The sequence below is a fragment of the Dama dama genome, chromosome 1 (assembly GCF_033118175.1).
Source record: "Dama dama isolate Ldn47 chromosome 1, ASM3311817v1, whole genome shotgun sequence".
Taxonomy (NCBI): Eukaryota; Metazoa; Chordata; class Mammalia; order Artiodactyla; family Cervidae; genus Dama; species Dama dama.
This window is the reverse complement of record NC_083681.1, coordinates 61060923-61077261: the sequence shown is the minus strand read 5'-3', so window position 1 is coordinate 61077261 and position 16339 is coordinate 61060923. Positions and strand designations below refer to the sequence as shown.

General features: G+C 37.1%; 1 protein-coding gene across 5 annotated transcripts in view; it reads left to right on the top strand.

The window, feature by feature from the left end:
* The window catches only part of IMMP1L (inner mitochondrial membrane peptidase subunit 1), a 71388-nt gene that overhangs the window by 7520 nt on the left and 47529 nt on the right, over positions 1-16339 (top strand). For 4 of the 5 annotated variants that reach the window (XM_061151276.1, XM_061151292.1, XM_061151266.1 and 1 more), the window contains exon 2: positions 9043-9156. The exons of the other annotated variant lie outside the window; for it this stretch is intronic. The gene's annotated coding sequence lies outside the window, so the exon portion shown is untranslated. The remainder of the gene's footprint in view (positions 1-9042; positions 9157-16339) is intronic. 5 annotated transcript variants of the gene reach the window in all.

Below are 16339 nucleotides of genomic sequence, written 5' to 3'. Positions count from 1 at the left end.
CGCTTGAAGGATTTTGAGCATAACTTTGCTAGCATGTGAAATGAGGGCAACTGTAGGGTAGTTTCAATAGTCTTTGGCATTACCCTCTTTTGAAATTGGAATGAAAACTGACCTTTTCCAATCTTGACTTGTTGAGTGCAGCACTTTCACAGCATCATCTTTTAGGGTTTTAAATAACTCAGCTGGAATTTCATCACTTCCACTAGCTTTGTTTGTAGTAATGCTTCCTAAGGCCCACTTGACTTCATACTCCAGGATGTCCCACTCTAGGTGAGTGACCACACCACCGTGGTTATCCAGGTCATTGAGACCTTTTTTGCGTAGTTGTTCTGTGTATTCTTGCCATCTGTTCTTAATCTCTTCTGCTTCTTTTAGGTCCTTACCATTTCTGTCCTTTATGATGCCCTTCTCTGCATGAAATGTTCCCTTGATTTCTCTAGTTTTCTTTAAGAGATATCTGCTGCTGCTGCTAAGTCACTTCAGTTGTGTCCGACTCTGTGCGACCCCACAAACGGCAGCCCACCAGGCTCCCCCATCCCTGGGATTCTCCAGGCAAGAACACTGGAGTGGGTTGCCATTTCCTTCTCCAGCGTATGAAAGTGAAAAGTGAAAGTGAAGTTGCTCAGTCGTGTCCGACTCCTAGCGACCCCATGGACTGCAGCCTACCAGGCTCCTCTGTCCATGGGATTTTCCAGGCAAGAGTACTGGAGTGGGGTGCCATTGCCTTCTCTGGAAGAGATATCTAGTCTTCCCCATTCTGTTGTTTTTCTCTGCTTATTACATTGTTCTTTTAAGAAGGCTTTCTTATCTCTCCTTTCTGTTCTCTGGAACTCTGCCTTCGGTTAGGTATATCTTTTCCCTTTCTTCCTTGCCTTTCACTTTTCTTCTTTCCTCACCTATTGTAAAGCTTCCTCACATAACCACTTTGCCTTCCTGCTGTCTTTTTCTTCGGGATGGTTTTGATCACTGCCTCCTCTACATGTTACGAACCTCCATCCATAGTTCTTCTGGTACTCTGTCTACCAGATCCAGTCTTGTCACCTCCACTGTGAAGTCATGGAGAATTTGATTTAGGTCATAGCTGAATGGCCTAGTGGTTTTCCCTATTTTCTTCAATTTGAGCCTGAATTTTGCAATAAGGAGTTCATGGCCTGAGCCACAGTTAGCTCTCGATTGTGTTTTTGCTGATCATATAGAGCTTTTCCATCTTCAACTGAAAAGAATATGGTTGATTTGGGTATTGACTGTCTGGTGTTGTTGAACATCTTTTCATGTATTTGTTGACTATTTGTATGTCTTTGGAGAAATATCATTTAGGTCTTCCACCTATGTTTTGATTGAGGTTTTTTTTTTTTTTAATATTGAGCTGCATGAGCTGTTTGTATTTTTTGGATATTATTTTCTTTTCAGTTGCTTCACTTGTAAAATACTTTTTCCCATTCTGAGGGTTAACTTTTTCATCTTGTTTATGGTTTCTTCCACTCTCTGTCCTTTATGTTCTCCCACGATCCCCTAAAGTTGCCTTTTTGTTTCATCTGACTTGCCCACCATGAGGCAATTTTTCTTGGTGCAGGAATCTCTCCTTACCTTCCGCTTCCAATCAGTGGTGCTGGTCTCTTTTTTAATTGCTCCTTTCTGTCTGTCTGTCTTTCTCCTACCTAGTTGTGAGGGGATTTTTCTTGTCCTTTTAGGTGTCTGAAGTCTTCCACTAATGTTGAGCAGCTGCTCTGTGAGAAATTTCCATTTCTGGACATATCCTTGGTGTACTTGTGAGGAGAGATGAATTCTGTGACCTATCTCACCATCTTGACTGCCCGCCCCTCCATTGTAGCACTTTTAGAAGCAAGAATTAAAATATAGCTGTAGCAATCTATAATAATTTCCAGGTAAACCCTGCCAGGTAGTGCTTCCTGTGTTGATGGAAATATTCTGTATCTACACTGACCAGTATAATAGCCATTAAATACATTTGACTTTTGAATACTTGAATGTGGCTGCCATGACTCAGAACTGAGTTTTTAATTTTGTTTTAATTATTTAAATTTAAAAGCTATGTCTTGCCAGTTGCTGCTATATAACTCTAAATCAATATTTAGCAAAATTTTTCTAGGAAAACCAAATAGTAATTATTTCAGACTTTGCAGACCATATGGTCCTTGTTGTAACTACTTAGCACTGTGGTTGTAGCAAAAAAGCAATTTTAGACAATATGTAAATAAATGAGCATGACTGTGTTCCAGTAAAACCTTATTTGCTAAAATAGAGTGAGCAGGACTTGACTTACTGGGCCCTCGTTTCACAACCTCTGCTCTACATCAAAGATGTATCTAAGGATCTATTTATTTTTCTTTTCCTGCTCTGTATTCCCTGGGCCCTTTCCATTGTTTTTCCTTGTGTGTGTGTGTGTGTGTGTGTGTGTGTGTGTGTGTGTGTATGCGTGTTTTTTGGATGGGAGAAAGTAGTCTTTTCCCTTATCCCAGCCCCTCCGCACTAGTAACCACTAGTTTATTCTCTATATCTGTGAGTCTGTTTCCATTTTGTTGTATTTATTCACTTTACTTTTAGATTTCACATTAATTGATAACATACAGTATTTATCTTTCTCTGTCTGACTTATTTCATTAAGTAAAATACACTCCTGGACCGTTTATGTTATTGCAAATGGCAAAATTGCATTTTTGTATCTTCATTATCCATTCATCTGTTGATTGAGACTTACATTGCTTTCTTGTCATGACTATTGTAAATAATGCTGCTATGAGCAATGGAAAATGGAAACAGCGACAGATTTTATTTTCTTTGGCTCCAAAATCACTGCAGATGGTGACTGCAGCCATGAAATTAAAAGACGCTCCTTGGAAGAAAAGCTATGACCAACCTAGACAGCATATTAAAAAGCAGAGACATTACTTTGCCAACAAAGGTCCATCTAGTCAAAGCTATGGTTTTTCCAACAGTCATGTATGGAAGTGACAGTTGGACTAAAGAAAGCTGAGTGCCTAAGAATTGATGCTTTTGAACTGTTGTGTTGGAGAAGAGTCTTGAGAATCTCTTGGACTGCAAGGAGATCCAATCAGTCCATCCTAAAGGAAATCAGTCCTGAATATTCATTGGAAGGACTGATGCTGAACCTGAAACTCCAATACTTTGGCCATCTGATGTGAAGAACTGACTCATTGGAAAAGACCCTGATGCTGAGAAAGATTGAAGGCAGGAGAAGAGGATGACAGAGGATGAAATGGTTGGATGGCATCACTGACTCGATGAACATTAGTTTGAGCCAGCTTTGGGAGTTGGTGATGGACAAGGAGTCCTGGCATGCTGCAGTCCATGGGGTCTCAAAGAGATGGACACAACTGAGCGACTGAACTGACTAATGAGCGATGGGGTGCATGTATCTTTTAAAATTGTGTGTTTTTGGTTTCTTTGAATATATATCCATGAGTGAAATTGCTGGATCTTGTAGTTCTGTTTTAAGTTTTTTGAGGAACCTCCATACTGTTTTCCATAGTGACTGTAGCAGTTTACATTCTCACCACCAGCATATAAGAGTTCCCTTTTCTCAAACTCCTTACCAACATTTGTTATTTGTGGTCTTTTTGGTGATAGCCTTTCTGACAGTTGTGAGGTGATATCTCATTGTAGTTTTGATTGACATTTTCCTTATAATTCCTAATATTGATCATCTTTTCTTGTGCCTGTTGGTCATCTGTATGTCTTCTTTCAAAAAATATCTATTCAGACCTTCTGTGCATTTAAAAAACTGGGTTGTTTGGGGTTTTTTGTTTTTATTTTGAATTGTTTAAGCTGTTTATATAGTTTGGATATTAACCCCTTATCAATCATATCATTTGCAAATATTTTCTCCAATTTAGTAGATTTTCTTTCTGTTTGTCAATAATTTCCTTTGCTCTGTAAAAGCTTTTAAGTTTTATTAGATCCAATTTGTTTATTTTTGCTATTGTTCCGTTTGCTTTAGGAGACAGATCTAAAATATATTGCTGCAATTTATGTCAAACAGTGTATTGCTGTTTTCTTCTAGGAGTTTTGTGGTTTCTGGCCTTAGATTTAGGTCTTTAGTTTATTTTATTTTTGTATACAGTATGGGAAAATGTTCTGATTTCATTCTTTTGCATGTAGCTGTTCCTGTTTTCCCAGTATCACTCTATAAGAGACTGTTTTTCCTCCATTGTATGTTCTTACCTCCTTTGTTATAGATTAGTTAGCCATAGATATGTAGGTTTATTTCTGGGCTCTGTTATGTTCCATTGATAGTTCTGTTTTTGTGCCAGTACCGTACTGTTTTGATTACCGTAGCTGTGTAGTATAGTCTGAAGTCAGTGAGTGTGATACCTTCATCTGTTCTTTTTTTGTTGAGGTTGCTGTGGCTGTTTAGGGTCTTTGTGGTTCCATATAAATTATGGAGTTCCTTGTCCCAGTTTTGTGAAAAATATCATGAGTGTTTTGATAGGGATTGCACTAAATCTGTATGTTGCTTTTATAGGTAGGACTTATTAATGTGTTTTGATCAAGGTGGGTAAGCAGAGAACAAACAGATAAGACAGGCCTTTTTCTTATAGCCTGATAAGGAGGCTCCTATCCTAGATTTTCAACCACCATACTTTCATTCACCTAACTTTGTCCCAGGCAGGCTAAAGCATTTTTATCCTCCTCAAGTATTGACTCAGCCCTTGCCACAGGGAGAAAAGTTCTGTCTTCCCTGACCATCCTGTGTGTGGTTGGCCAGGTGTCAGCATGCTTTTTAGGGAACCAAATAGTAAGTATTTTAGGTTTTGTAGGCCACATGCCATCTTTCATCCCTTTTTTTTTTTTTTAACCAGGGCTTTCATCCCTTTTTAACACTACCATGAAAATGCAATTTTATATTAAAAAATGAGTACAGCTATGTCTTAATAATGCTTTGCTTATGAAAATTAAAATTTGAATTTCATATAGTTTTAACATGTTGCAAAATATTCTTCTTTTGTTTGAGCCATTTGAAAATATAAAAGCCAGTCGTAGTTTGCAGGGTATACAACAGCAGGGGGTAGCCTGGAAGATTTGCCCTGTGAACTGTAGTTTACTAAACACTATGCTAGACTGTTGCTCTTTTTGTCATGTTCTATCTATCACTATTACGCTCTTTTAGAAAGTTTTTAGAATCTCTAATATGTTGATGCTTTTCACTCCCTTTTAGTGGTCTAAGGCCCAGCCTTTCATTCTACTCAGACCTTCAATGAATTGGATGAGGTCTGCCCACATTAGGGAGGACATTCTACTTAGTCTGAGGATTCAAATGTTAATGTCATCCAAATACACCCCCTCACGGTAACACCCAGAATAATGTTTGATCAAATATTTTGACCACCTGATGCAAAGAACTGACTCATTGGGATATAAGACCCTGATGCTGGGAAAGATTGAAGGCAGAGGGAGAAGGGGACGACAGAGGATGAGATGGTTGGATGGCATCACTGACTTGATGGACATGAGTTTGAGCAAACTCCTGGAGTTGGTGATGGACAGGGAGGCCTGGTGTGCTGCAGTCCATGGGGTTGCAAAGAGTCAGACACGACTGAACGACTGAATTGAACTGAACTGAACGGAAATATCTTGACGTTGCATGGCCCTGTCAAGTTGACACGTAAAATTAACCATCAGTGTCGCATAGCTAGTAAATGATAGAGCTCAGTTTCACAACAGTGATGAACTGTCTCATGACAAAATTCAGGCTTTTATTTACTGTTTGTACCTGGGCCCAAACTCAGCATTCATATCCTTCTGAATTAGCCCTTTATTTGGCCAGTTTATGGTTGGATATTTGCCTAAGCAATGAAGCATATTTGTCCTGCTTAAAATGAGTAAATTCAGAGATAGCAGTGTGGTTAGAGACTGTGATATGAAACAACGGATAGTAAGTGGGGCATATTTAACTCAGAGATGAATGACTTTGAGTTTCAGAAGACCTATCTTAACCTTGTGAAAGAGAAATTAGACCCCTTTGTTTCTCCAGAGCAGAGAAATTTCATTTTCAACTCAGATTAAAGAACTTTCTACCAGAGTTGTCCAGCACTGAAATAAGATTTTTAGTCATTAAAAAATACTTTCTTTTAAAAATCTTTTGGAATTTAAGGGCATGTTCTTACCTTTTTTATTTTTTCATTCCCCAAAATGGAAGGTTAAAAACAAGTTTAAGTCTGTGTTGTATTACAGTTTTATCATTCTCTAAAATGAAAGATTTGAAATTAATTTTTCTGTTTGATATTCTAAGATTATTTTTAAAAAATTTGAAGAGCAAGCCTTGCTTCCTTTTTATGTTTTGTTTTATTTTGTTCAGTTGCTAAGTTGTGTCCAACTGTTTGTGAACCTGTGGACTGCAGCACGCCAGGCTCCTTTTTCTATTAACATTTCCTAAATAAACTCATATGGAATTAATGAATTACTATCATATATGATGATCATTTTCCCTCACTGAACTTTAGAATTGTTCAGTTTAGAGCTTATCAGTAGCCTGGTCTTAATTCTCTAATTGAAGTCATTATGTTAACCTTCTCAGCTGACTCAAGATCTTGGTCCCTTTTTTCGTAGGAGAAAAGCTTTTTGTGGTAAAAGTATGCATGTGTGCTTAGTTGCTCAGTTGTGTCCAACATTTTGCAACCCCGTGGGCAGTAGCCTGCCAGGCTCCTCTGTCCATGGGGATTCTCCAGGCAAGAATAACTGAAGTAGGTTGCCATGCCCTCCTCCAGGGGATCTTCCCAACCCAGGGATCGAACCTGGGTCTCCCCCATTGCAGGTGGATTCTTTACCGTCTGAGCCACAAGGAGGCCCCCAAATATACATAATACAAGATTTATTATTATAATCATTTTTTAAAGTGTGCAGTTCAGTGTCATTAGCTATATTTATGATGTGTAAACACTGTCACTATCTTTTTGCAGAACCTTTTCAATATCCCAAGTGAAAACACTTTACTCATTGAGCAGTAACTTCCCGCTCCATCACTGCAGTCTCTGGTAGCTTTATATTATTTCCCGTCTCTGTGAGTTTGCCTCTCTACATACCTCACATAAGGAATCATGTAATATTTGTTCTTTGTTAACATTTATATAATGTTTTTCACTTAGCAGTGTTTTTCAAAGTTCATCCATCTTATGTATCAGAACTTCACTCCTTTTATGGCTGTATAATATTTCATTGTGTGTATATAGCACATTTTGTTTATGCATACAGCTGTTGGCAGGCACTTGTCCTGTTTCCATCTTTTTGCCTATTGTGGATAATGTAGTGAATGTTGGAGTTTGAGTATCTGTTAGAATTTGTTTAGGTGTATACCTAGGAGTAGAGTTGCTAAATTATATGTTTAACTTTGTGAAGAACTGCCAGTGTGTTTTCCACAGTGACTTAACTGTTTTGCATTCCTTCTAGCAATACACAGAGGTTCCAATTTCTCTTATGTCCTGGCAACTTTGGTTCTTTATTGGGTGATAGCCATTCTAATGAGTTTGAAGTTGTATCTCATTTGTGGTTTTGATTTGCATTTTCCTAATAATTTGTGATGTTAACCTTTTTTGCAATCTAGACATGCTAAAAATTTTCTAAATCACCAAGTAATGATTTCTTTTTGTTTAACTTCCTCAGTTTATCTCCTTTTCTTCTTTATCCTTCCTCAGTTTATTATCCTGTCTTTCACATTTTACCATAAGCAGCAAGGAGAAAGTCGTACATGCCTTCAATATTTTGCTTGGAAATCTCAACTAGACATCCAGGTTTATTACTGATATGTTCTCCTTTTCACACAATATTAGAATAAATTTCAGTTTTGCTACATTGTAACAAAGACTGCCTTTCCTGTCCTGTTAAATAATGTCTCATTCCATTTTTGAGACTTCACCAGAAGCCCCTTCAATGTTCCTATTTCTGGATCATTCTGTTCCTCACACATATATTCTCTAGGATGATGGAGAATCTATCCTATTTACTTCTTTCTGCACATTCACCAGAATCTCCTTAATATCTTTGTTTCTACCAGCCATCAAGTCATTTTCTCTCATGTCATTTTCTCTGAAGAAAATAGTAGAATTATTTATTACATTTCAAGTAAATGTTATTTATATTACATAAACTACTTTATTATATATCTATTTCAAGGTAAATATTCATATGTTATCTTTTTCTAATGGCAAAAATTTGGTTTTTAGTGTAAACAATGAAATTTTGCATGTAAACACACGTAAGGCAAACTATTTAATGTTTCAGGTAAAAGTGGTGATATATTAGGATTCCCTGGTGGTTCAGTGGTTAAGAGTCCACACTTTCAATGCGGGGGCCACAGGTTTAGTCTCTGGTCTGGGAACTAAGATCCTGCATGCTGCATGGTATGGCCTAAAAAAAAAAGAAAGCGGTGATACATTATTTCCTCAGTCATAAGAACTGACATGGAGTTATTATCATTGAATATGAGGCAGGTTTTGACATCTAGAATATTAAACATAATATGTTTTGCCTTTGACATATTGTGACTGGTCATAGAATTTTTTTACAGTATCATGTGCATTCCTCGTAGTCATTAAATATCTGGCTAATCAATCTTAACATACCAGCATTACAAGCCACTTCTCTGTTGCCTTTTTATTCTTAAAATTAACCCTAGATATTCATTCATGCTGACATGCAGAAATGAATGTCATATCCTCTCTATAACCTGCAAATTGTTTAGAAGGGCTTGATATATCAACACTGTATATGGTTGGTTTAACAACTCCTGTTAAGTCCTTGACCACAGTTTTCTCTGGGTTGATTGACATATTATTTCATCCACTGACCTTCTTCTACTTAAATTCTCTGGTAAATAAAATAATATTCTGCTTTTTAAAATCACTTGACCCGAAGTGTCATTGAATATCTGACTTCCAAATCCCATTGATCCACTAGGGAAGATGGCACTTTAGTAACTGAGAGACATTTAGTCATATTATGTACTAATTCAATTAAATATGGCTGAAAGAAACCTTTGCCTAATATAATTTTGATTTCCTGTTTTAGGAATCCTGGTACTATGGATCACCTATATTTCCTTTGAGACATGCCTTAGATGTTTTTTTTCTGGAAGCCCTGTAAATACTGTAAAAATTCAGTGTATTGTTGTAAAGACCTATGGTAAGTGGGTTTTTTTTTCCTCGTCATTTTCTTCTGTCCGTTTCATGTTGTCATTAAGTCTTATGGATGTTGTAATACTGCTCCCTGCTGGACATAGTGTAACTTTTTAAAGTTGGCCCTTAATAGATGGGCAAATAACTGATTAGCTGGACCCAGTCTGGTGGGAAATCCTTGAGTGCATTTACACACCAAAAAAACAACAATATATAACCAAAGCAACTCTGTTTTCATTTTGGGTGATACTGTTGCCATTGTATTGATATCTGGAGCCTAATGAAAGTGCTTACAGTCTTGTTTCTAAATTTTATTATGTGTGCTTCTTGGATAGTGGCATCTGAAAGTTGTATCAAGCATATATTAAAGGATGCTTGTAGTTGATGGAACTTTTAGGATTTCCTAGATTATATTTGTATGCATGTTTTTGCAGTTTGTCAGTTTATTATTAGTATTATCTCTTTTGTAATCATATAATCATTTAAATGCCCTGTGTATTTGTTTTTCCAAATGTAGTATTTAAAACAGCTTCAGTATAATTTAAATTAGACACTATTGGATCTATTTTGTGTGAATACCCATAATCCACCTGTAATGCAGGAGACCCTGGTTTGATTCCTGGGTTGGGAAGATCTGCTGGAGAAAGGATAGGCTACCCACTCCAGTATTCTTGGGCTTCCTTGGTGGCTCAGCTGGTAAAGAATCTCCCTGCAATGTGGGAGATCTGGGTTTGATCCTGGATTGGGAAGACCCCCTGTAGAAGGGAGTGGCTCCCCATTCCAGTATTCTGGCCTGGAGAATTCCATGGAGTATATAGTCTAAGAGGTTGCAAAGAGTCGGACACAAGTGAGCAACTTTTACTTTCACCCTTAATTAAATTTTATGCAGTAAACTTCAAATGTACCTTGTTTTGTATATCCATCCTGTAATCTAACTATTATATTTTCTAGTACACACAGTGACCCATTCTCACACAGAGTGACATTGGATTGGACCTGAAGTATCATATCTGTGTCCGTCCTATAACAAACCCTCACAGTGAATGCAAACATAGATATTCTTAAAATTGTTTTTAAACTTGTGAGAGTTGAAAATATTTGTCTTCCTACTTTTGAGCTAAATTATTATATACTTTTTAGAGTGTAGTTTGCATAAAGTGTAGTTTGTAGATTTTATGCAACATAGATTGGATAAACATAGATTTATCCAATGGATAAATTGGGTGTAACGTAGATTTTTTTTTAAGTAAGCATACATTTTCTTGAAAAGAAGAAAATGTGACAGATACAACATAGAGCTCAGCAAAGATGTAGCAGGATAACCAATCTTACGCTGTTTAATGGTCTGGTTTCTTTTTGTGTGTGTGGCCATTTGGAAAGCCTATGAAATCTATTCTTAATTAGGATTCTGGAGAATTAAGCATAATAACTTATTTATTCTTAAAATATTGCAATAAAAATTTGAAATGTAGGCCAAGAAAATACAAGGTTGTTAGTAAAAAAAAAAAAGAGGCACCCTTTCTTCCCTTTAAGACTGTATTATTTCAGAAAGTATATAATTTTAAACCTTTTTATTATAAAATATAACTATATAGAAACATAAATGTATAGTAAAATGAATAAATATAAAGCAGATATTCAGTAACCATATATCACTACTGACATCCCAGAAGCCCTTAGTATAATCTTCCTTTTCTTTAAGGTAAACAGTTTCCTAATAATTAGATAATTCTGTATATAATTTTATCACTTTTATGTATATTCCTCAGCAGTGTGTTCACTTGTTGTCTCATTTTGATCTTTTGGGGTTCATATGTATTCTTTTTTTTAGATAAACATTTTTGTATTTTTGTTGGAAATGTTTTTGTTATCTTCAAAGTGAAGGGTATGAAGAAACAGATTGTAAGGTCAAGTCAGAGAGGGCTGGCTTCGCTGTACTGAAGAGCTTAGGGGAAGGAGGAGTTGTAGGGAATTTAGAAGTAGCAGCAGTCAGATTGGGATCAGGATGTCTAGGAACAAGCCTGTCTTTCAGGAGAAGTGAAAGGCCAATAAGCTGGCTAAGAAAGGACAGCATTCTTTTATTTTTTATTTTTTTCCCTTTATTTTTATTAGTTGGAGTCTACTTTACAGACAGCATTCTTGAGGAATGTATTTGAATGAGGCATGGAAAGCATTATGCTAATAGAGCCTCTCATAATGCTGCCAACAATAGTAAGGAAAATCAGGTGAGTTGTGTAGTCTGCACTGCCTGCAGGTCTCCAAACCTGATGTTGTCGCAATCCTCATAGGCTATCTCTTGGAACGGGTCTGGGGCAGAAGCTCAGAGCCCCTTCTCAGTAGGGATGGAGGCGACCCTGCTGCTGTCACTGTCACCTCTCAGCCCCCTCCACGGCATGGCAAAGGGTGGAGGACATTCCCAGCAACATGTGGCCCAGGCCTTGCAGCAGCATCACGGAGGTTCAACTGGATGAGCTCCCTGAGTACTTTCTTTGGACCAAGTACTTGAAAGTCACAACTCACGGAGTAGATCCTGTAAAATGTGGCGCAGATGTTCAGGCCAAAGAGGTCTCAAGAGTTTGCGTGTATATGAACCAGGTAACGAGGGCAGTGTCCTTGCTGCGCTATGGATTCTCCCCCGGCCAGGCCGCATGACAGCGCCTACTCCTGCTGGGACTCTAAATTTGCCTGAACTGTAGGATCATTAAGCGTGTACCTTCTTCCAACAATTGGAAGAAGTCCTCACAGTCCACAGAGGTCCTACCCTCCTCTGTCACCAGTGTTAACCACAGGGTCTCCAGTGCTGGGTTTAGTAGTGCTGGTAGGGGTGGTAACTGTGATCACAGACCCAGAAAGATGTGGTGGAGCTGCTGAGCACCCCCAGGCCCTACAACCAGTCTCAGAATTCAGATTGGATCTTGATTTGCACTTGGAGACCGTGATCACCTTTGTACTTCTCTTCTGGTTGGTGCTAGACTTCTATAGTGTAATACTGCTGCAGCTGTGGGGTGCCTTTGTGGGGTAGCATGGGACACAGGTGGACCTACTGGTGAGTGCCATTGTCTGGGATCATATGCATTCTTTCTTCCATTACCTAGCATTGTGTTTTGAAGATCATGTACATAGTTGCATGTAGTTTTATTTTGTTCATTTTAATTATCATGTGTTATTCCTTTGGAGAATATGGCAGAATTTATTCATTCTGTTGTCAGTGGATGTTTGGGTTCTTTCTGGTATTTGACTGTTTTAATTAACATTGCCATGAACATTGTTTTACATATCATATGTTGATTTTTATGTGTCATGTGGGAAAAGTCCTACATTTTCGGGTTAAAGATAGATGATTATAGTGGCATTTTAAATAAATTCAAATGAGTACATGAGAAAGTTGTTATATCCTGAGAGTAACACATATTAAATACTGAAAAAGATTCTGAGTCGATCATAATTTCTTTACTATAGGCCTTGAATATATGGGAGAATGCCATGTAACTTGTGACAGTTTAAAAATAGTATACATACAGATACAGGACCTAATGTAGTGACTCTTTGCTTACTTTATTAACACGATTCCATTTACTGTCGTATCATGTTTTATATAATTTCACTTTACTGATGAAGAAACTGTGGAGAACTAGAGAGGTTGAGTGAATTATGCAAGGTTGTTTAGTAGGTTGGAGCTAGAAACCAGACCAGCCTGTTTACTTGGCAGTCACAATTTAAAGAAAACAAAGTGAAAAGCTAAATCAGGATATTTTCTTGAGTGTGTCCAGTCATTGAAGTGGAAAATTTGCATGACTAGCTTTTAGAAATTATCAGATATTCTTTTGACTCTTAACCAAGACCTGGCCTTGCACAGGGAATTGTATGTATAAAGGCCCCTGAAATGTTATTGTACCTTATCACAGTTCATCTTCTGAAAGGCAGCTATAGTATATTATCACTTTGAGTGAGAATTTTACTTGCGTAATTCCTCATTCACTGGGCTTTTATTAACAAGTGGTATACTATTATTCATCTGTTAATTTGTGAATAATTGAATCTTACCCTTTTATGTGCCAAAGTTTATATCATAGGAATATTTTTTCTAAAATGCTTTTGAAATATAAAATGTACCCTTTGTTTTCTTAAACAAGACAAATTGAGTATAATGTAACTTGTTTTGGCTTTGTTTTGATGGCTCAAAGTTATTGTGAACAGCTGTCATTTCATAGAATTTATGTGATTTCTGCAGAGATCGTTATGCTGTATATGCCTGTTCTCCTAAATTGTCCTAGAGTGATAAACTTTTATGTCCTGGGTGCTACTTATGATGACATGTTTTTGTTTGTTTTGTTTTACCTTTGTTAGATAATTCTTGTTGTTTTGCTCTCAGTGCATTATACTGACTCTAATGTAAAAATCAGCGTTTACATACACATTGCTTAGGTGAGATCTTTTTCTGCCCCATGTGCTGATTAAGGGCATAGAATGTGTGCTTTTAAAACTTACTTTGGGATCAGGAACTAGTCTTGCCACTTTGTTCCTGGGGACTGAGATTGTCTTACAACTGATTTATGGATGATTGAAATGCAACATAGATTTCCACATATCAATACTGTTATATCTTTATTTGTGGAATAAGAATTATCATGTACATATTTTCTTACAAAGCAGTAATATTGAAACTGGATTTACTTGTGTGTGTGTGTGCGCGCACACGCTCAGTTGTGTCTGATTTTTCGCAATGCCGTGGACTATAGCCCATGAGGCTCCTCTGTCCATGGAATTTGTCAGGCAAGAATACTGGAGCAGATTGCCATTTCCTACTCCAGGGGATCTTCCCCATCCGGGAATTGAACCCTCCTCTCTTAAGAATTCCTCAAATAGAAAGTCCAGGGAACTCAAGTGGCTGTTTTTAATTATGAAATATTTGATAGGATAGGGTTTGAAAGAAAAACAGTGTATTATGTAACACTGCCTGTTGAAAATGGCAGTCATAAAAATTAAACCACCTTTGAAATGATGGTTTTGTAAATGAAAATATAGGTGTAACGTGGATTTGGTTTTCTGAAAACTTTAAAGTGCTTCTTCAGGAAAACATTCTTTTAAAAGGGAAATGCATGTTTGACTGCTTCCCCAATTATAAATTATTGAATGTGAATTTAAAGGAAAAATTTGGAGTGGAGGGAGTATATTTGTTTTTAAATGAAAGGAAATATCAGGAAGGAAGATAGACAGTTGTTATCCCAGCATGTTAGGTGTTAATATTATGAATCCCTACATCAATGAGATTTTTTTTCAATTTGAAAATTAAGTCAGCAAATTTTACATGTGCATTTGGGGGAAAAGAAGCAAAGAGCTTCATACAGTTTTTTCCAGTGAGAACCTCTTTGAGGACTAGCTTTTTCTGGGATGCATCTGAGATGTATATGTGGTAGAAGCAAAATGACATAGCCCCCGTAAAAGAAAAATTAGTAATTTTTAGAAAAAGACCTGTGCATTTACACATTTGTCTCAGAACCAATTCTGGGAATTTGTTACAGATATATTTATGTATTGATACTTATAAAATTACATATGTATTAATACTTATTAATACTTATAAATACTTATTAATACTTGTAAAATGACATATGCATAAAAGTTTTCATTATAGCTTCCTTTGAAATAGCAGCAGATGGAAGCATGCCTAATGCCTGTCAGGAGGGTACAGTCCATGGGGCCACAGTGGTTAAATGAATTCTGCCGTAGCTGTACAGTGAAATACTCTACAGCTTTAAAAATAGAAAGTATGTTCTCTGTATGAAGATTCAGAACAGTTACCCTAGAAAAACGCAGTGCTCCAACAGTACTCAGTCGCTTAGTCATGTCCAACTCTTTGTGACCCCATGGGCGGGTCATGTAGCTTGCAGGGCTCTTTTGTCCATGGTATTTCCCAGGCAAGAATAGTGGAGTGGGTTGCTGTTTCCTCCTCCAGAGGATCTTCCTGACCCAGGGATTGAACCCATGTCTCTTGCATTGGCAGGCAGATTCTTTACCACCTGGGAAAGCAATGTTCAGAGTGTGTAGTAAACTGTTTTTTGTATAAAGGAGATGAGGAATGAAATCAGTATTCATAATTGCTTATATTTGCATGAAGAAAATCTGGACATGTATACAAATTCTAAATCTTACATGTTGATGCGTAAGGAAAACAAACTAGTTGGGACTTTTACTATATATCTTTTAGATTGTTTTTGAATATGTGAATATGTTATTAGTTAAAAAATAATTTTGTTACTCAAAAGAGAGAGAAAGGGATAAACCTGTTGTATTTTCCATAAAATTAGCCAGTTTTATTCCTTTTTCCCCAGTCTGGGATATAGTTGTTTGTTGTTTTGTTGCTAAGTTGTGTCTGACTCTCTTGCGACCCCGTGGACGGTAACCCACCAGGCTCCACCGTCTGTGGGATTTTCCAGGCAAGAATCGTAGAGTGCATTGCCATTTCCTTCTTCAGGGGATCTTCCTGACCCCGGGATCAAACCCATATCTTCTGCATGCCTCTCTTGCATTGCAGTTGGATTCTTTACCCTTGAGCCCCAGGGAAGCCTGGGATATAGTTAGCACTGAATAAATATTTATTATACAAATTAAATATAAGCTATATAATCTTTAGGTGATCTCTTTTAGCTGACTTCTTAAAGTATCTTTTCAATAAGGGAAAAACAGTGCTCTAAGTCATGTGTTAATTCCAGTATAGAAGTGAGGGGAAGTATTTAAGTGGGAAATAATAAGCCTGGTGTGCTGCAGTCCACGGGGTTGCAGAGTCAGACACTAATGAATAAGCAACAACAACATTAATAGCTTAATTTATTGTCGAATTATCATGAATTTTCATTTAACTTGTAGGATATTGATATTAAAGAATTTTAATTTCACTGAAAAGTAAAATGAATGTTTTCGAAAGATTCCCATTAAATTAGGTAATAAGGTTTCATAATAAAAGCTTATGAAATTTGAGAGCACTGGGGAAAATGGCCTACATATTATTTATACTTGCCTTATCTTCTGTCATACTTTAGTTTCTCACATGAGGGCAATTTTCAGTCCTCAGACAATTTTAGAAGCACTGTTATGATAGTAGCAGCACCTGTAGCTACTCCTGACAGAGAGGCCAGTTATCTCTGAAAATATGGTATTTTAGTTTGGGAATTAAGGGAAGATAATAGGGT